The sequence below is a fragment of the Onychomys torridus genome, chromosome 15 (assembly GCF_903995425.1).
Source record: "Onychomys torridus chromosome 15, mOncTor1.1, whole genome shotgun sequence".
NCBI classification, from domain to species: Eukaryota; Metazoa; Chordata; class Mammalia; order Rodentia; family Cricetidae; genus Onychomys; species Onychomys torridus.
The window spans coordinates 23,622,203-23,636,599 of NC_050457.1; the positions used below are offsets into that span (position 1 = coordinate 23,622,203).

Below are 14,397 nucleotides of genomic sequence, written 5' to 3' on the forward strand. Positions count from 1 at the left end.
AGCCAGCCACTATAGTAAACATAGAGGCCAGGCAGTGGTGGCACACACCTTTAATCCTATCACTCGGGAGGCGGGGATCTGTCTGGATCTCTGTAAGTTCAAGGCCACACTGGGAACAGAGCCAGGCATGGTGATATATACCTTTAATCCAAGCACTAACCATAAAGCTCTGGAGGTCTGTACAGACAGACAGGAAGTGACAGAACTGGGCAGGAAGAGGAAGTGATGTAGCTGGGTGGAGAGAGGAAATGAGGTGGCAAACAGAAAGGCATATAGGTGTGGGTATACAGGAAGTAGGTCTCTTTGGAGACTAAGGCGTCGGTAAGGTGAGATTGGCTATGGCTTTTCCCTATTCCTCTTATCTCTCAGGTTTTAACCCCAATATCTAGTGCCAGGTTTGTTTTGTTTTGTTTTATTAATAAGATGGTTTAGCAAATTGTCCTACAGACTAACCTTGCTTGAACTCAGAGATTTGCCAGCCTCTGTCTCCTGAGTCCTGGGATTAAAGGCATGTGTCACCACTGCTCAGCTTTAAGCTTTTCTTTAATTCCTTTTCACAGACTGGAAACTTAGCTGGGTGACATCTTGCCCTGAGGGTCACCACTCCCTTTATTCCATTTCTTAATCTGTTCATCTCCTTGAACACAGGACTTGGCTCCATTCCACTTCCTGGTGCTCTTTTTCTCCTCAAATTGTACTTTTTGTATTTTTTTCTTGCTCTGCTTGCTCCTTTTCATAATAATTCTATATAAAAGTAACCAGTAGGGTTGGGGGTTTAGCTCAGTGGTAGAGCGCTTGCCTAGCAAGCACAAGGCCCTGAGTTCGATCCTCAGCTCAAAAAAAAAAAAAAAAAGTAACCAGTAATAACAACATAACAGAGTCAAGAGAGGGCTGTTTCAAGATTCTCTTTGCCAATGGGATTAATTCAAATCTCTTTACTTTAGCCTCAGGCAGACTCTTTAGCTAAGGGTAAAAAGAAACTACTTTCTTAACCAAAATATCAAAGATCTCTAGAGAACATACTAAAATTCTTCTCCCCTGAAACCTCTTGAGACAGGCCCCCACAATTCAGCTCTTCCATGCTCCTACTAGTATGGCCCATTAAGCAATGCTTAAAACATTCCACTGCTTTCCTAACACAAAGTACCAAAGTCCAAATTCTTACAAAAGAAAACAAGCTCAGGCCTATCACAGCAATACCCAAGTCCCTGGTATGAACTTCTGTCTTAGTTAAGGTTTCCATTGCTATGAAGAGACACCATGACCATGGCAACTCTTAAAAAAAAAAAAACCACTTAATTGGGGTGGCTTACAGTTCAAGGTTCAGTCCATTATCATCATGGTGGGACATGGCAGCGTGCAGGCAGGCATGGTGCTAAAGAGTTAGCTACACCTTAAGCAGATGGCAGAAAGTTAACAGAACTAGGCATAACTTGAGCATGGGAGACCTCAAAGCCCAACCCCACAGTGACACACTTCCTCCAACAAGGCCACACCTACCTCAACAAGGCCAAATCTAATAGTACCACTCCCTATGAGCTTATGGGGGTCAATTACATTCAAACAACCACACTGAGTAATTGATAAAGGAAAGGTGCTTATTTTAACTAACAGCTATGGAAACTCAAGAGTTTGGTGCTGACATCTGCAGGTGTGGCCTCAGACTGTTCTATGCACCACAGAAAAGCAGAGCAAGCAGACATATACCAGAGAGAGAGAGAGAGAGAGAGAGAGAACACAAACCTGTGCAAAAACAGATGCAAAACCAGCATTAATCCCTTCATAAGAACCCTGGCCCCATAACCCAAATGCCTCCCACTAGGCCCTACCTCCCAACAACTCAGCATTGAGTAATGAGCCCCAAGGTGAGTTTTGGTGGGAAATAACCATGTTCAGACCAAGTTCTGTGTTAATTTGTAAGTCTGGGACCAAATCAAAACAAAGGGTCACAGAGCCTTCCTCCACAGAGGGCTCAGTTCTTCCTGAAGATAAATTCAATCAAAACTTCAACAATCCTGCTATGCATGCATAGTATCACCAGGTCAACACTTGGCCCAGAGCACCTTCATGGCTCCTCCAGCCCTTTCACTGAAGCATTCAGCCTGAAAATGTCACGGGGAAAACCCACCAGCCCTTCAGTACAGGGCAGTTCTGCTGGTGTCCTGAAACAACTGGAAATGTTTCAATGATACATTAAGGGAAAACCTAAAGAATACGAGAGTCCAGGGGCTGGAGTGATGGCTCAGTGCTTAAAGAGAACTCACAGCTCTCCCAGAGGAGCTGGGTTCGATTCCCGGCATACACACATGGTGGTTCACAACCATCTGTAACTCCAGATGCCTTCCCTCTTCTGGCCTCTGAGGGCACCAAGCTTACAAGTGGTGTACAGACAAACAGGCAGGCAGCATGACCATACACATAAAAAATAATTTAAAAAAAAAATAAGATAGGCCAATTATTTTCAGTTAAACAATATTGCCTTCTAATTTCATGTGCACATACAGAAACACACACACACAATTCACTCAAGTAAATAAAATATGTGCCATGGGAATCTGGAGAAAAAAATAACTTCATTTTATTTTCCTTAGGTTTAAAAAAAAGCATTCCTTGGAAATTCACTAAATGTATAAATTTTCATTCTGACTACCACAGCTGGTCAAAGAAAAAGATAATAATATATATTTTTAATCTTAAGAACAGCAAGGAAATAAGGCAACATGAGGCTTTATAGATTTTTTTTAATCATGTGAAGTCACTGTGCATTTTAGCAAATAGGAAAATTCCTATTTTGTGCTCTTTTTCTATTTCAACTGCAGAAACAGGTTACAGGCTCCTGTCACCCCAGACAACAGATCCGCCAGAACAGGAACTCGGCAGACGCTGACAGAGGAAATTTTAATTTAATCCACCGCCATAAATTACACAAATGTGTCCATGCCTTAGAAGCTCCCTGGAGGGGATGTTTCTTCAGAAATAAAAAGGAAATGTGATTTGGAAGAAACGCATTTTAGTTGATTATCTCTCTGCATAAGGAAGCTAAGCTTGCCCTAAAATAAAATTTTCCATTCCAGACTGCAGCCAGGGGAGAGATGTGCCTGTAATCTCCTCATTACTTTGGTTGTCACAGTGGAACACCCACGGCCCTGAGGAGAATCACCCCAAAGCATAAGGCAGGGGCTGGCATGTATTAGTCTATTAGATGGCGCTGCAGTTTGCACCCCAGCCCTGTACAAGAAATGCCGATTCGGCAAATCCTCCGCTCAGGAGCCAGAGGGGCCCTCAGAAATCGGAGTAGCAAATGTTATTAGTGCAGTTCCGGAAAGTATTGGGGGGGGGGGGGTCTGTCTCCTTTGCCCCATTCCAGATCTTCCAGGCCCAAAGCAGCTCTCAGCCAATGTCTTTTGCTGTGCTGTGATTTAATTACAAGCCATTACATTGTTTCAGAGTGGGAATTTCAAAGGACCTAATAGGTTAGAAATTTTGCAAAATACATTCAGCAAAACTTCACTTACTTGAAATTCCTCTAACATAAGATTTTAAAAAATACTGACAAAGGAGGTGCCAAAGCCCTAAAAATGGGCGATTTGGCTGACAACAGCGTAACGGCAGATGTTTGGAGATTCATCCTGGAGCGACGATTTTAGCTCTTAGGTTTTCCCTGGATAGCCTACAAGTTAGGAGCTCCGGTAAGTCTACAAGTTCAACTTGACAGCCAAAGAAACCAGTCAACTCCTCGTTCTTGTATTGAATATTTGGACAGCTAGAAATTCAAATCACCCTCACAAAATTATCGTCTTCTATTCAATAAACATCTGCTGGCGGCCTATTGTTTGCATGGGGCTCAATGTGAATATAGATCCATATGGATAAATGTGTGTGTGTGTGTGTGTGTGTGTGTGTGTGTGTGTGTGTGTGTGTGTGGAGAAATCTTCCCATGATTTCATGTCTCCTCCAGAAGCCTTCACTCTTCCATCCACTAAAGGCAGAAGCAGAACAAAGCTAGCTTTTCACATAACATAGGCAGTCAGGCACTACCATAAGAAAGAAACAAAACCTCACCTTTACTCTGTCCTTGAATTAAGGGACAGGCAACTTCACTATCTACCATGTGCCTCCTGCTAGTATCAACAGCCTTCATTAGCTAGATAATGGGTAATTTCCCAGGTGCCTTATCAGGCCTTTCCCACAGCTTCTAAAGAGACTAGAGCAAGCAAGCTTTGAACTCTTTGGGGTCAGAATGGACTTCAGATTCAAACTGAGTCACTATGGGAAACTGAGTCACTGTGGGTTCCCACAGCTAGCTGTACAGACATAAGGGCCTGAGATTGGATCCCCAGCACCCATGACAACAGAGGTCTGAAACCCTTGCAACTGGAGCATGAATAGTTGAGGCAGGAGAATGCCAGGTCTCACCAGCAGCCAGTCTGCCAATCAGTAGGCATTTCAGTCTCCGTGAGAGACTGTCAAAGTGTAAGGTAGAAAGCAACAGAGGAAAACACGGCCCTAACACTTCAGATTTTCATTCCCTTACACATACATGCTCGCGCTCTCTCTCTCTCTCTCATTTTCTGTGTGATCTCTCACCCCTGCACCCATATTTAAGCAGGATCTTTTTGTATTATAATTTTAAGGTTCCTTATGTTTTTGCTTGTTATTCTCTTTAATTTGTTACTGTAATGTCATTTATATATTTTTCCTCTCTGGGCAATCTTTTTTCTTTCTCCTCAGGATGCCCTTTCTTTCCTGCCCATGTGTTTTTTTTCTCCTTTTTCTCTTTCTCCATGTAATAGTTCCTTGCTTTTCTCTAGCAGATTTCTTTTCCACACTCTTACGTTTTGCTTGTGATTCCTCTTCTTACATTTATCTAATTTTGTTGTTTTTTTTTTTAACTTTTTAACTACTGGGAATTTTTTTTAAAGTTTTATTGTATGTGTATGTAGCTGGAGACCTTCTCTCCAGCACCCGACAAGCCCTGTTAGTCCAACAGCCCACTTATAAAATAAACACACAGACGCTTATATTATTTAAACTGCTTGGCCTACCATTGTCTAGCTGTTACTCTTAATTTAGCCCATTTCTATTCATCTAGTAATCTATTAATCTATACTTTGCCACGTGGCTCGTGGCTTACTGGTAGCTTACATCTTTCTTGTCCTGGCAACCGCTGGCAGTGTCCCCTCCTGCCTTCCTGTTCTCCCAATACTCCTCTCTCTTAGTCCTGCCTATACTTCCTGCCTGGCTACTGACCAATCATCAGTGTTTTATTTACCAGTTAACCACCCACAGCATGTGTATGTGTGTGCATGCTTGTGTGAGTGTATGCAACATGTATACAGTGCCCATGGAAGTCAGGAGAGGGCATCAGAGCCCTTGAAGCTAAGGTTACAAGTGTTTGTGATTACCTAATGTGGGGGCTGGGAATTGAACTCCAGTCTTCTGTGGTGATATTGTGTTCCCCAAAATATTGTGCACCCTAATAAATGTATCTGGGGTCAGAGAACAGAACAGCCACTAGATACAGAGGCCAGAAAATGGTGGCACACACGCCTTTAATCCTATCACTTGGGAGGCAGAGATCCATCCGGATATCTATGAGTTTAAAGCCACACTGGAAACAGCCGGGCATGGTGACTCACACCTTTAATCCCAGGAAGTGATGGCAGAAAGCAGAAAGGTATATAAGGTGTGAGGACCAGGAACTGGGCTGGTTAAGCTTTCAGGCTTTCAAGAAGCAGTTCAGCTGAGATCCATTTGGCTGAGGACTCAGAGGCTTCCAGTCTGAGGAAACAGGATCAGCTGAGGAACTGGCAAGGTGAGGAAGCTGTGGCTTGTTCTGCTTCTCTGATCTTCCAGCGTTCACCTCAATACCCGGCTCAGGTTTGATTTTATTAATAAGACCTTTTAAGATTCATGCTGCAGTCTTCTGGAAAAGCAGCAAGTGCCCTTAACTGTTGAGCCAGCTCACCAGCTTGGAGAAGATTTTATTTTTGTTTTCCTTTTTGTTCTCTTTTTCTTGCTTTTCCCATACCCCACCTCTAACATTCTTCACATCTCTTCTTCCCTCCCCTTTCATCTCTTTAACCGTGTGTTCTCCTATCTCCTTCCTCATTCGTCAGTTCCACGTGTTCCCTAAGTAATGTTTCGCCTCACAGCACATTCTAGGAGTTTCGCCAAGTCCCATTCTATTGTGCATCTGGTTTCTGTGATGAATTTGAAGCGTCCTTCTGCCTCTTGTGTGATTTGCTGTTGCTGCTGCTACAGCCCGTTGTTTCCTTCTTGCTGAGCAGCATTGGGGGTTGAGGCTTCCAGAGTAGATGTTCAGGTAGAAGCTGCCTCTCCCCAAACCCAGAACAGCCACCCAAGAGAGCAGATGGACAAATGAGCACATAAATGCAAGAAATGGAAAATGGCGAGGAACAGCAACTCCTCAACAACGCTACTCAAGGTCTTGACAGGAGTGAATTACCAAATGAAGTTTGGGGGTTTGGTTTGTTTGTTTTTCCATTTTTGTTTTTGTTTATGGTAAAAATGATCAGTTGGGGGATGGAGGGATAGCTCATCAGTTAAGGAATTCTTACTGCTTTTGCAGAGGACCTGGGTTCCATTCCCAGCACACACTTGGCAGCTCAACATTTTCTATAACTCCAGTTCCAGAGGATCTGGTGCCTTTTCTGACCTCTTTGGGCCCCTGCATGCATGCACGTGACACACATATGTACTCTCAAGCACACATACACACATATTAATTTTAATTAATTTTTTTTTAAAGACCAGTGACTGAAAGAGAATACCAACATGAATCAATCCTTCAGACCCTAGAGAAGAAAGTCAACAACATGAAGGGAAAAGTCAGTAAAATGGGTGAGAAAAACCAACAATATGGATGAAAAAGTAAGTGACATGGGAGAAAAAAATGTATTCGATTTGCCTATTGGTGGCATTCAGGTTGTTTCATTCTTGTTTTGTTTGATCACTCAGTGTATCTCTCTGTGTGTTTGTGTATATATGTGTGCACAAAACAATTCTCTTCTTCCTATAGGATAAAATTATTCCAACCCAACACAAAAGATGTAGCAAAATTTGATTTTGCCTGGCAATAAAGGAAGTCTTTGTATTGCATTAAACATCCTGGTTGGGAAAAACATGTTTCTTTCTTAGTTCTAAGTTATCACCCTGTAACTGTATCTTTGTTTTCAAACATGCAAACAGAAAGAATACAAATTTCAGGGGCTGGAGAGAAGGCTCGGTGGTTAAGAGCACTTACTGCTCTTGCAGAGGACATGGGCATGGTGACTAGCATCCATACCAGGTGGTTCACAACTGATTGTAACTCCAATTCCAGGGCATCCAAAGCTCGGTGGCCTCCAAAGGCATCTTCATGCATGTAGTGAACATAAACTCATATAGGCACATATATGTACACATAAGTATAACTAACAATTTTTTTAAAAAAACTACAAATCTCAAGTGCTCACCAAGCAAAGATTTCTATTACACATAGCCTGAGGTCAATGTATGCACAGACATATTTCCTTACAGGAAGGAAGCACAGAGAAGCAGGTAGCTGAGGGCGTACTGCCTGCCACACTTTACTCTGTGACTACAAAAGTCCTCTGACAAGGGTCCCAGCTGGGATCCTGGGTCAAAGCTCAGACAGGTTGGGGTCAGGCTGAGGTTAAAATCATAATTCCTTTAATGAGCTGAAACCAGTTTATCTTGGAGAGGGGGGCAGTAAGAAGGAACTTGAATGGAACAGTATCTGAACTTTTACCTTGGCTGAGAATAAGTTTGTATTGCTCTCATACCCAACGGATGATTCAGTGTATTTTAAATGTTTGGGTTACTCTATCTCCTCTATCTCCTCTCCTCTCCTCCCCTCTCCTCTTCTTTTCTCTCTCTCTCTGTCTCTCTGTCTCTCTCTGTGTCTGTCTCTCTCTCTCTCTCTCTCTCTCTCTCTCTCTCTCTCTCTCTCTCTCTGTGTGTGTGTGTGTGTGTCGGTCTCTCTCTCTCTCTGTTTCTCCCTCCCTCCCTCTCTCCAGCTCCTGTAGCTACTTCAGTTTTAAATGATGTCTCGATTATTGTAGCATACAGACATTATAAAAATAACCAACTCTATTCCTCTACTGGTTTCATAAGCAAGCATACGAATTTCCCGCCCCGAGTGCAGTGAGTAAAGGGGGAAAGGCATGTTTAAGTGTGTTTGCACACGAGCATGTGGGACACAGATACAGAAAGGCAGAAATGTGCTCCAGCACCAGCATGGCTGACAGCTACTGTGTCTGATCTTATATGCTCCTGGCTTATCAAAATGAGGAGACAGGAAGAGAGTCTACCGACATACCCCTTCAGTGATACGAGGCCACAGCAAATTAGCCCACCCTGATAACCTAGATTAGATTCCTCTCTTGTGCTATCCATCAGAAGCAGCAATGCTGCTCATTATTCCAGAGTGCTGAATGTCATACTGATTCATTTATTTTCAGCTTTTCAGACCTGCCCATTCTGGCACACACAGAAAGAACATAGTAATATTTTGTGCTGTTGGGATCCTGACCTGCCATTGTGAAAGGGCACTGAACTGGTCTCTCTCGTTCTTGCCAGTTTCCTGCTCAACTCAAAGTCTACCTTTGTCTGAGAGTCTCTTCCCAGCTAGGGAATCTATGGAAAAACACAAGGGAACTTAGAATCTAAAAGGTTAATCAACAGAATGGAAAAGTGGAGAGACATCACTCTTAAAATTTGCAAGAAGTGAAAATGGGCCTTATGAAGCAACTGAGTTCTGTCTTTTCTGTTACTCATCCTGGGAGCATCTAATTCCAGGATGACATCATCCTGTTAACCCCAGGTCACATTTCTGATCCCAACAGGAAATGACAAAATACCTTGCTGACAATTCCATTATAATGATTCAGATAAGGAAGTATCAATTTCCCAAAGCAGTGTCAGAGTGTTCTTAGCAAAAAGGAGAGGGAGAGAGAGAGAGAGGGAGGGAGAGGGAGTGGGGAGGAGGGAGGGACTGTAAGCACTCGAGTTTACACAGGAGCTCCATTTCTGTTACTGTGACAAACTATCCTTTAAAAAGCAAGGAGAAACAATGCCTGCTCACAGTCCATTATTGGAGGAATTCAAAGCAGGAACTCAAGAGCAGAGAGAATAAATACACAGGTTTTTGCCTGCCGACCCACTTGCTTTTCAGCTAGCCTCCTTCATTCTTACACAGGTCAGAGCCCAGCTTGATGAATGGTGCCATCCACAATAGGGTGGGTCTTCCTACATCAATCACCTATCGTGCCAGTCCCCTACAGACAGGATCAGAGGACAACCTAATCTAGAGAATTCCTCATTACGACTCTTCCTGTGTGATTCTTGGCTGTGTCAAGTAGGCAGCGAAAACTAACCAGCACATTGACTCTTCTAGATGGATTTGTAGGGTTCTTTAAGCCACATCATTCAGAACCTTTTCTTCTGGTATTTCCAGGTGTCGACAGTCTCTCTGAAGCCTCCCCAGCCTGCACACTGGGTTGGCTGGATTGCTTTATCATATTTTCTTGCTCCTTCTATCCCATATGACACCTTCCCCAGGACCACAAGCTAATCACATGATAGACCTTGTATCTCCTGTCTTCTCTATTGGACTTTTTTTCTTCTGTATTCGAGATGGAAAAGTTTCTCAGATGTGTTCTTGTCCAGACTGATTTTTATTTATAAGCAGGTGTGCACTGATTCTGGGGCCATGCTCTGAGTTTACTTTCCACATCTCCCTGTTCTCTCTTCCTGGAGTTCTATTTCACAACTCAGTGTCTCAATGAATTCCTTTACTGCAGGTTCTAGACCATTTCCTACTGTTTGCTCCTAAATCTTCCTCTAGTAAAGATAGACTTTTCTAGACTCAAAGGTACTGTTCCTTACCTCTTCTTCTGTAGTGTTCATAACTGGGAGCATGCTTACGAGCTGTTTGTTTATGTTTGCTCCTCCCCAGGTGTGGCGAAATCTATCCAGACTCAGTGATAGCTCATAGGTAGGCAGATCTGTGACAAACACTTGAGAAAGCAGGGGATATATTTTTGGCTCATGACTACAGAGATCTTAGCCCATGCTCAGCTGGACCCGGTGCCTTGGGCCTGAGGTGAAGCAGAACACCACAGAAGCAGGAGAGGCTGCTCACCTCCTGGCCACTAGAAAGCAAAGAGGGAATGTCAGGAACAGGTATGTCCTCTCAGGACACACCCCCAGGAAGCTACTGTCTCTAGCTGCACCTCATCCACCATGGGATTATGAAGTCATCAAGGAATTAACCCACTGATGAAGGCGGGGAAGGGCTTGGTCCAGTGACCTGTCGATAGCATCACTTCAACTCGGGAGCCTTTTGTGAGGAGGCCTCACATCCGAACCACATCAGCCAATGTGCTTCCTTTGTTCTTATTTCCTAGATAATCATCCTAAGCAACAGCCTGTTGGTGAGGCGTCATTTCTCCTGACCCTATTGTCCAGTCTTCTTATAGGTCTCATTGTGTTACCAAATCATACTGTCCCATAGCATGGCCTAGTCCCTAGGTCCTGAAATTTAGAGATCGCCATTCCAACCTTCTCTTGGTCATGCCCCTCATGACCAAGACCAAGAAAATATGCCCACCCAGGTCTCTTCTAGATCATATACTAGAAGCTCCCTTGATACAGCTTGCAAAGCCACCCAGGTTTCATCCACAGGCCTGTCTTTCCAAGGATTAACCACCCACCAGCATTTACAATCACAGCCAGCAAATGACCAAGGGTGGCTAGCTGCCAAGCTCCCGACATTCCACTGGGGCAACCACAGACATATGGATGCCAAGCTGCTTGCAATGGACGAGATACAGTGGAAAGAGAAAGAGCCAAGGCATCGTGGGGACATAGCAGGGCTCTAAGTTCCAGCTTATTAAAGGATGGGTCACAACACCAGATGATGGTCACATACCCAAGTGTGGAGATCTCAAAAGAGCTGGCAACAGTGAAGGGTTTCAGAAAGTCCAACAGCCACAATTAATTTAAAAACAAACTCGTGGTGAATACAAGGTGTTTCCCCCATATTGTATCCAGCAACGTCCCCAAGGTGGTCTGCACATACAACACGTAAATTCTGCATTATGTTTGTGATCTTGCCACACAACGCCAATGACCCTGCCCAAAACATCTCTGCTCAGAGTCACCGCTGCTGTCTGTTATGTACTTCAGTGATTTTCCTGAGCATACAAAGTTTTCTGTCTTTAGAGACACTTAAAGGTCTAATTATAGAAAAGAAGGACCTGCAATATTTCCTAATGTCGCTCCTCAGCCTGTACTCGTAAAGTATGTTTGGGGTTTGTATTATGTTAAAATGTTCGATTTCTTAAAATTCTTCTGTTTGAGTTGATTTGAATTTCATTTTAAACAGTCATTAAGTGAACTTCAGCTTGGGATTAAAACAGGATTTCTTGTAATTTCTGAAATAGCTCTAAACATCCTTTGTTGGAACACGGTCCAGGAATGGAGTTGTGTGAGGAGAATTCTGAGTGTGAGAACACTCAAAGAAAACAAGACAAGAGTCTTGTGACCTCCGTTTCTCCAGAAAAAAAGAAAACAAAAAAAGGAAAAGGGAATTGTTCTTGGAATGTGGTTGCCTGTTCCTCCCAGGTGTAGCAGATAGAAGTGAGTTGACTTCCGATCACTCATTATTGCTTGCTGCTGTTATTCAATTAGATGTCTAAACTAGCCTTCATATGCCTCTATGGAGATGCATGTTTTGCCATGTGCGGCTTGTCCTTGTGAGTGTCCACAGCTTGAACTCGTGAGAACTTTACTTGGTGACCTGTCTTAACCCTCAGAGTGTAAATTGCCTGGGGCTCTGAATAAAGCCATTGCATAAGCCTCCTTTATCATCTCCCGGGTCCCACCACCTCTAGAAGTGTGACAATGCTTCTGACATTTTGTAAGACAAATTTATAAAAAGCTGAATTCTTGGAATTAATGATTATAAAATCAAAATATCAATCAGCTCTCAAAAACATTAAAGATGCTCCACGTCTTTCAGTGTCAATATTCAGCTGAGATTTATTCTCCATGTAAGAACAGACAAGTACATCCATCTCATTATATGTAAATTGCCTTTAGCTTAAATTGTAGGGTTATGTGTACCCAAAACAACTCCAGAAGAAAACAGGCAAAGGACTTGAAAAGACATTTTTTTTTCCTTTCAAAAGACAACACACAAAGAACCCACAGGGATGTGAGAAAGTCCCCAGCTTGACCAACCATCAAAAACTGCAAATCCACTGGAGAGGCTATTAACAAAGAGATAAAGGAAACACAGAGAAAGGTCACCCCTTGGATGCTCCTGATGGAAATGTAAATCAGCACAGCCATTATGGAAAACAGGTTCCTAAAAATTAAAAGTAGAACTAATGTATGATCCAACAATCCGACTTCTGGGAACAGAGCTAAAGGAAATGACATCAGTATATTGCAGAGACATCACTATTCACATGTCTATTGCACACAGCAAAGGTATGGGAATCCACCTAAGGGTCCACTGGTGGATAAAATTCACCTGGTTAGGAGGAACGAGTTCAGGAGACGGCATGATGGTACCGCTGCCTAGTTAACAATACAACATATGATTGAAAATTGCTGAAGAGTAGATGTTAAGTGTTCTTGCTATGAAAATTTAAGTGTAGTAGGTCATACATAGGCTAACTAGCTTGATTTAGCTATTCTATGATGCCTACCAAAACAGGTTGAGATCATAAATATATACATTTTGACAATTAAAAATAAATCAGAGCTGAACTGAAACATCTGTATGTAAATAAAAACTCCCACCAAAACTTACATTTGAGATTGGCTATTGTCCTGGTTTGCACATTCTTAAGAAATAAGCCTCCCTACTAATGAGGGCGCATGCTCTCTCTCTCTCTCTCTCGTTCTCTCTCTCTCTCTCTCTCTCTCTCTCTCTCTCTCTCTCTCTCACACACACACACACACACACACACACACACACACACACACACACACATTCCCAATAACTTGCAGTGTCATCTTCCAGCAGTAGAGGGCAGCCGAGGACCAAGCTCTGTAGCAACTAGCTTCAGAGCTTGAAGAGAATCACTCAGAGCTAGCCAGGGCTTCAAGTTAGTAAAGATGACTCTGTCTTCCACAGGTTCACCATGAGGTTAAAGACTCCTTGTTCCCAAAGACCAAGCCTGTTTCCTGCTCTTCCTATATACGTCACGTTTGAAAAGCAAGAGGCACTGAGGTCGAGACAACCGAGCCCCGCCAAGTCTGTAAGTGGTAAATATTCACAGTAGCAGGGTTCCACGACCACTTCTGAGTTTTCCCATTTAACCTGGGGCACAACTGATCCACACCTGACTGATACCTCACTCATTTCCGTACACACCAAGCTTCAACCTCACCGATTCCTTAGAAAATCTCCTTCCCATTCTCCCTGCCCCTTGTGCTAATCAAGGTTTATAATTATCATCACCTCATGTTCCAGCCAAGAACTGACCAGAAGCCAGGACTGGTCTTTCCTCAAAGAAGATTAGAGCAACTGAGTCACTTGAAAGGGACACTCTCCAACCTGGTGAGCTGACTACAGGCTGTGCAGTGTGTTCCAGGTTCCCAACTTGTGTGAGCTGTAACCCACGCTAGAGCGGGTTTTGGCGATGTGGCTGTCTTTGGGTCATTTCTGCTCCTGGAAATAACACCTCACCCATATTCCTATGAGAAACCTCAATAAAACTCATGTTCGCCAAGTTGGACTGTGGTGGTATCCATATTTTGGTTTGTCGTGGACTCCCTATTTAGGGTGAGTCGAGGTATATGTTGCATCTCCCCAGAAAAAGTCTTCTCACACAACACCTGCATAACGACCACACCAGTTGGCATGCCAATGCAGATGGAGGAAATTTCACAAGGCCCCACTCCTGGAAGAGGCAATCAATGGCTGCTGAGACTGGGACAGGCAGTTTTCCCCATGGACAAGCCCCTGTTAGGTTATCAAATTCTAAGTGGTCATGAGTGTTGGGGACATGGAAGGAGTTGGGGGGAAGGGTAGAAAAAATGTAACTATTGAAGGGACACTGGCATACTTGACCACATGGCTCGGGCAGGCCTTGCCCTTCTCCCCCATTCCCTCTGCCTTGCTAAAAACCATCAGATTCCATTCCTAAAGCTAGTCCCCAAGGTGTTGGTTAAAGCAGCGCTGCCGGCGGCTGGCTGTCACCCGTGGCGGCCGTGCCGACGGAGGGGTGTGCTGGTTGGTGAAGAATCACGAGCCATGGTCACCTTTCTAAAGCTTTATTGAGGAGAGGGGAAGAGAGGGAGACAGAGACAGAGAGAGACACAGAGAGAGAGAGGGAGAGAGGGGGAGAGGGGGAG

At 43.6% G+C, this 14,397-nt stretch overlaps 1 long non-coding RNA gene across 2 annotated transcripts; it reads left to right on the forward strand.

Annotated features, from left to right (window-relative positions):
• The first annotated feature begins 296 nt into the window (after positions 1-296).
• LOC118596453 lies at positions 297-13,764 on the forward strand. 2 transcript variants are annotated; one of them, XR_004946693.1, is made up of 4 exons: positions 297-326; positions 6,773-6,894; positions 13,175-13,298; positions 13,514-13,764. It is a non-coding gene; the product is annotated as an uncharacterized LOC118596453 (long non-coding RNA). The 2 variants fall into 2 exon arrangements; XR_004946692.1 differs by lacking the exon at positions 297-326 and adding an exon at positions 3,467-3,689.
• The last annotated feature ends 633 nt before the right edge of the window (positions 13,765-14,397 follow it).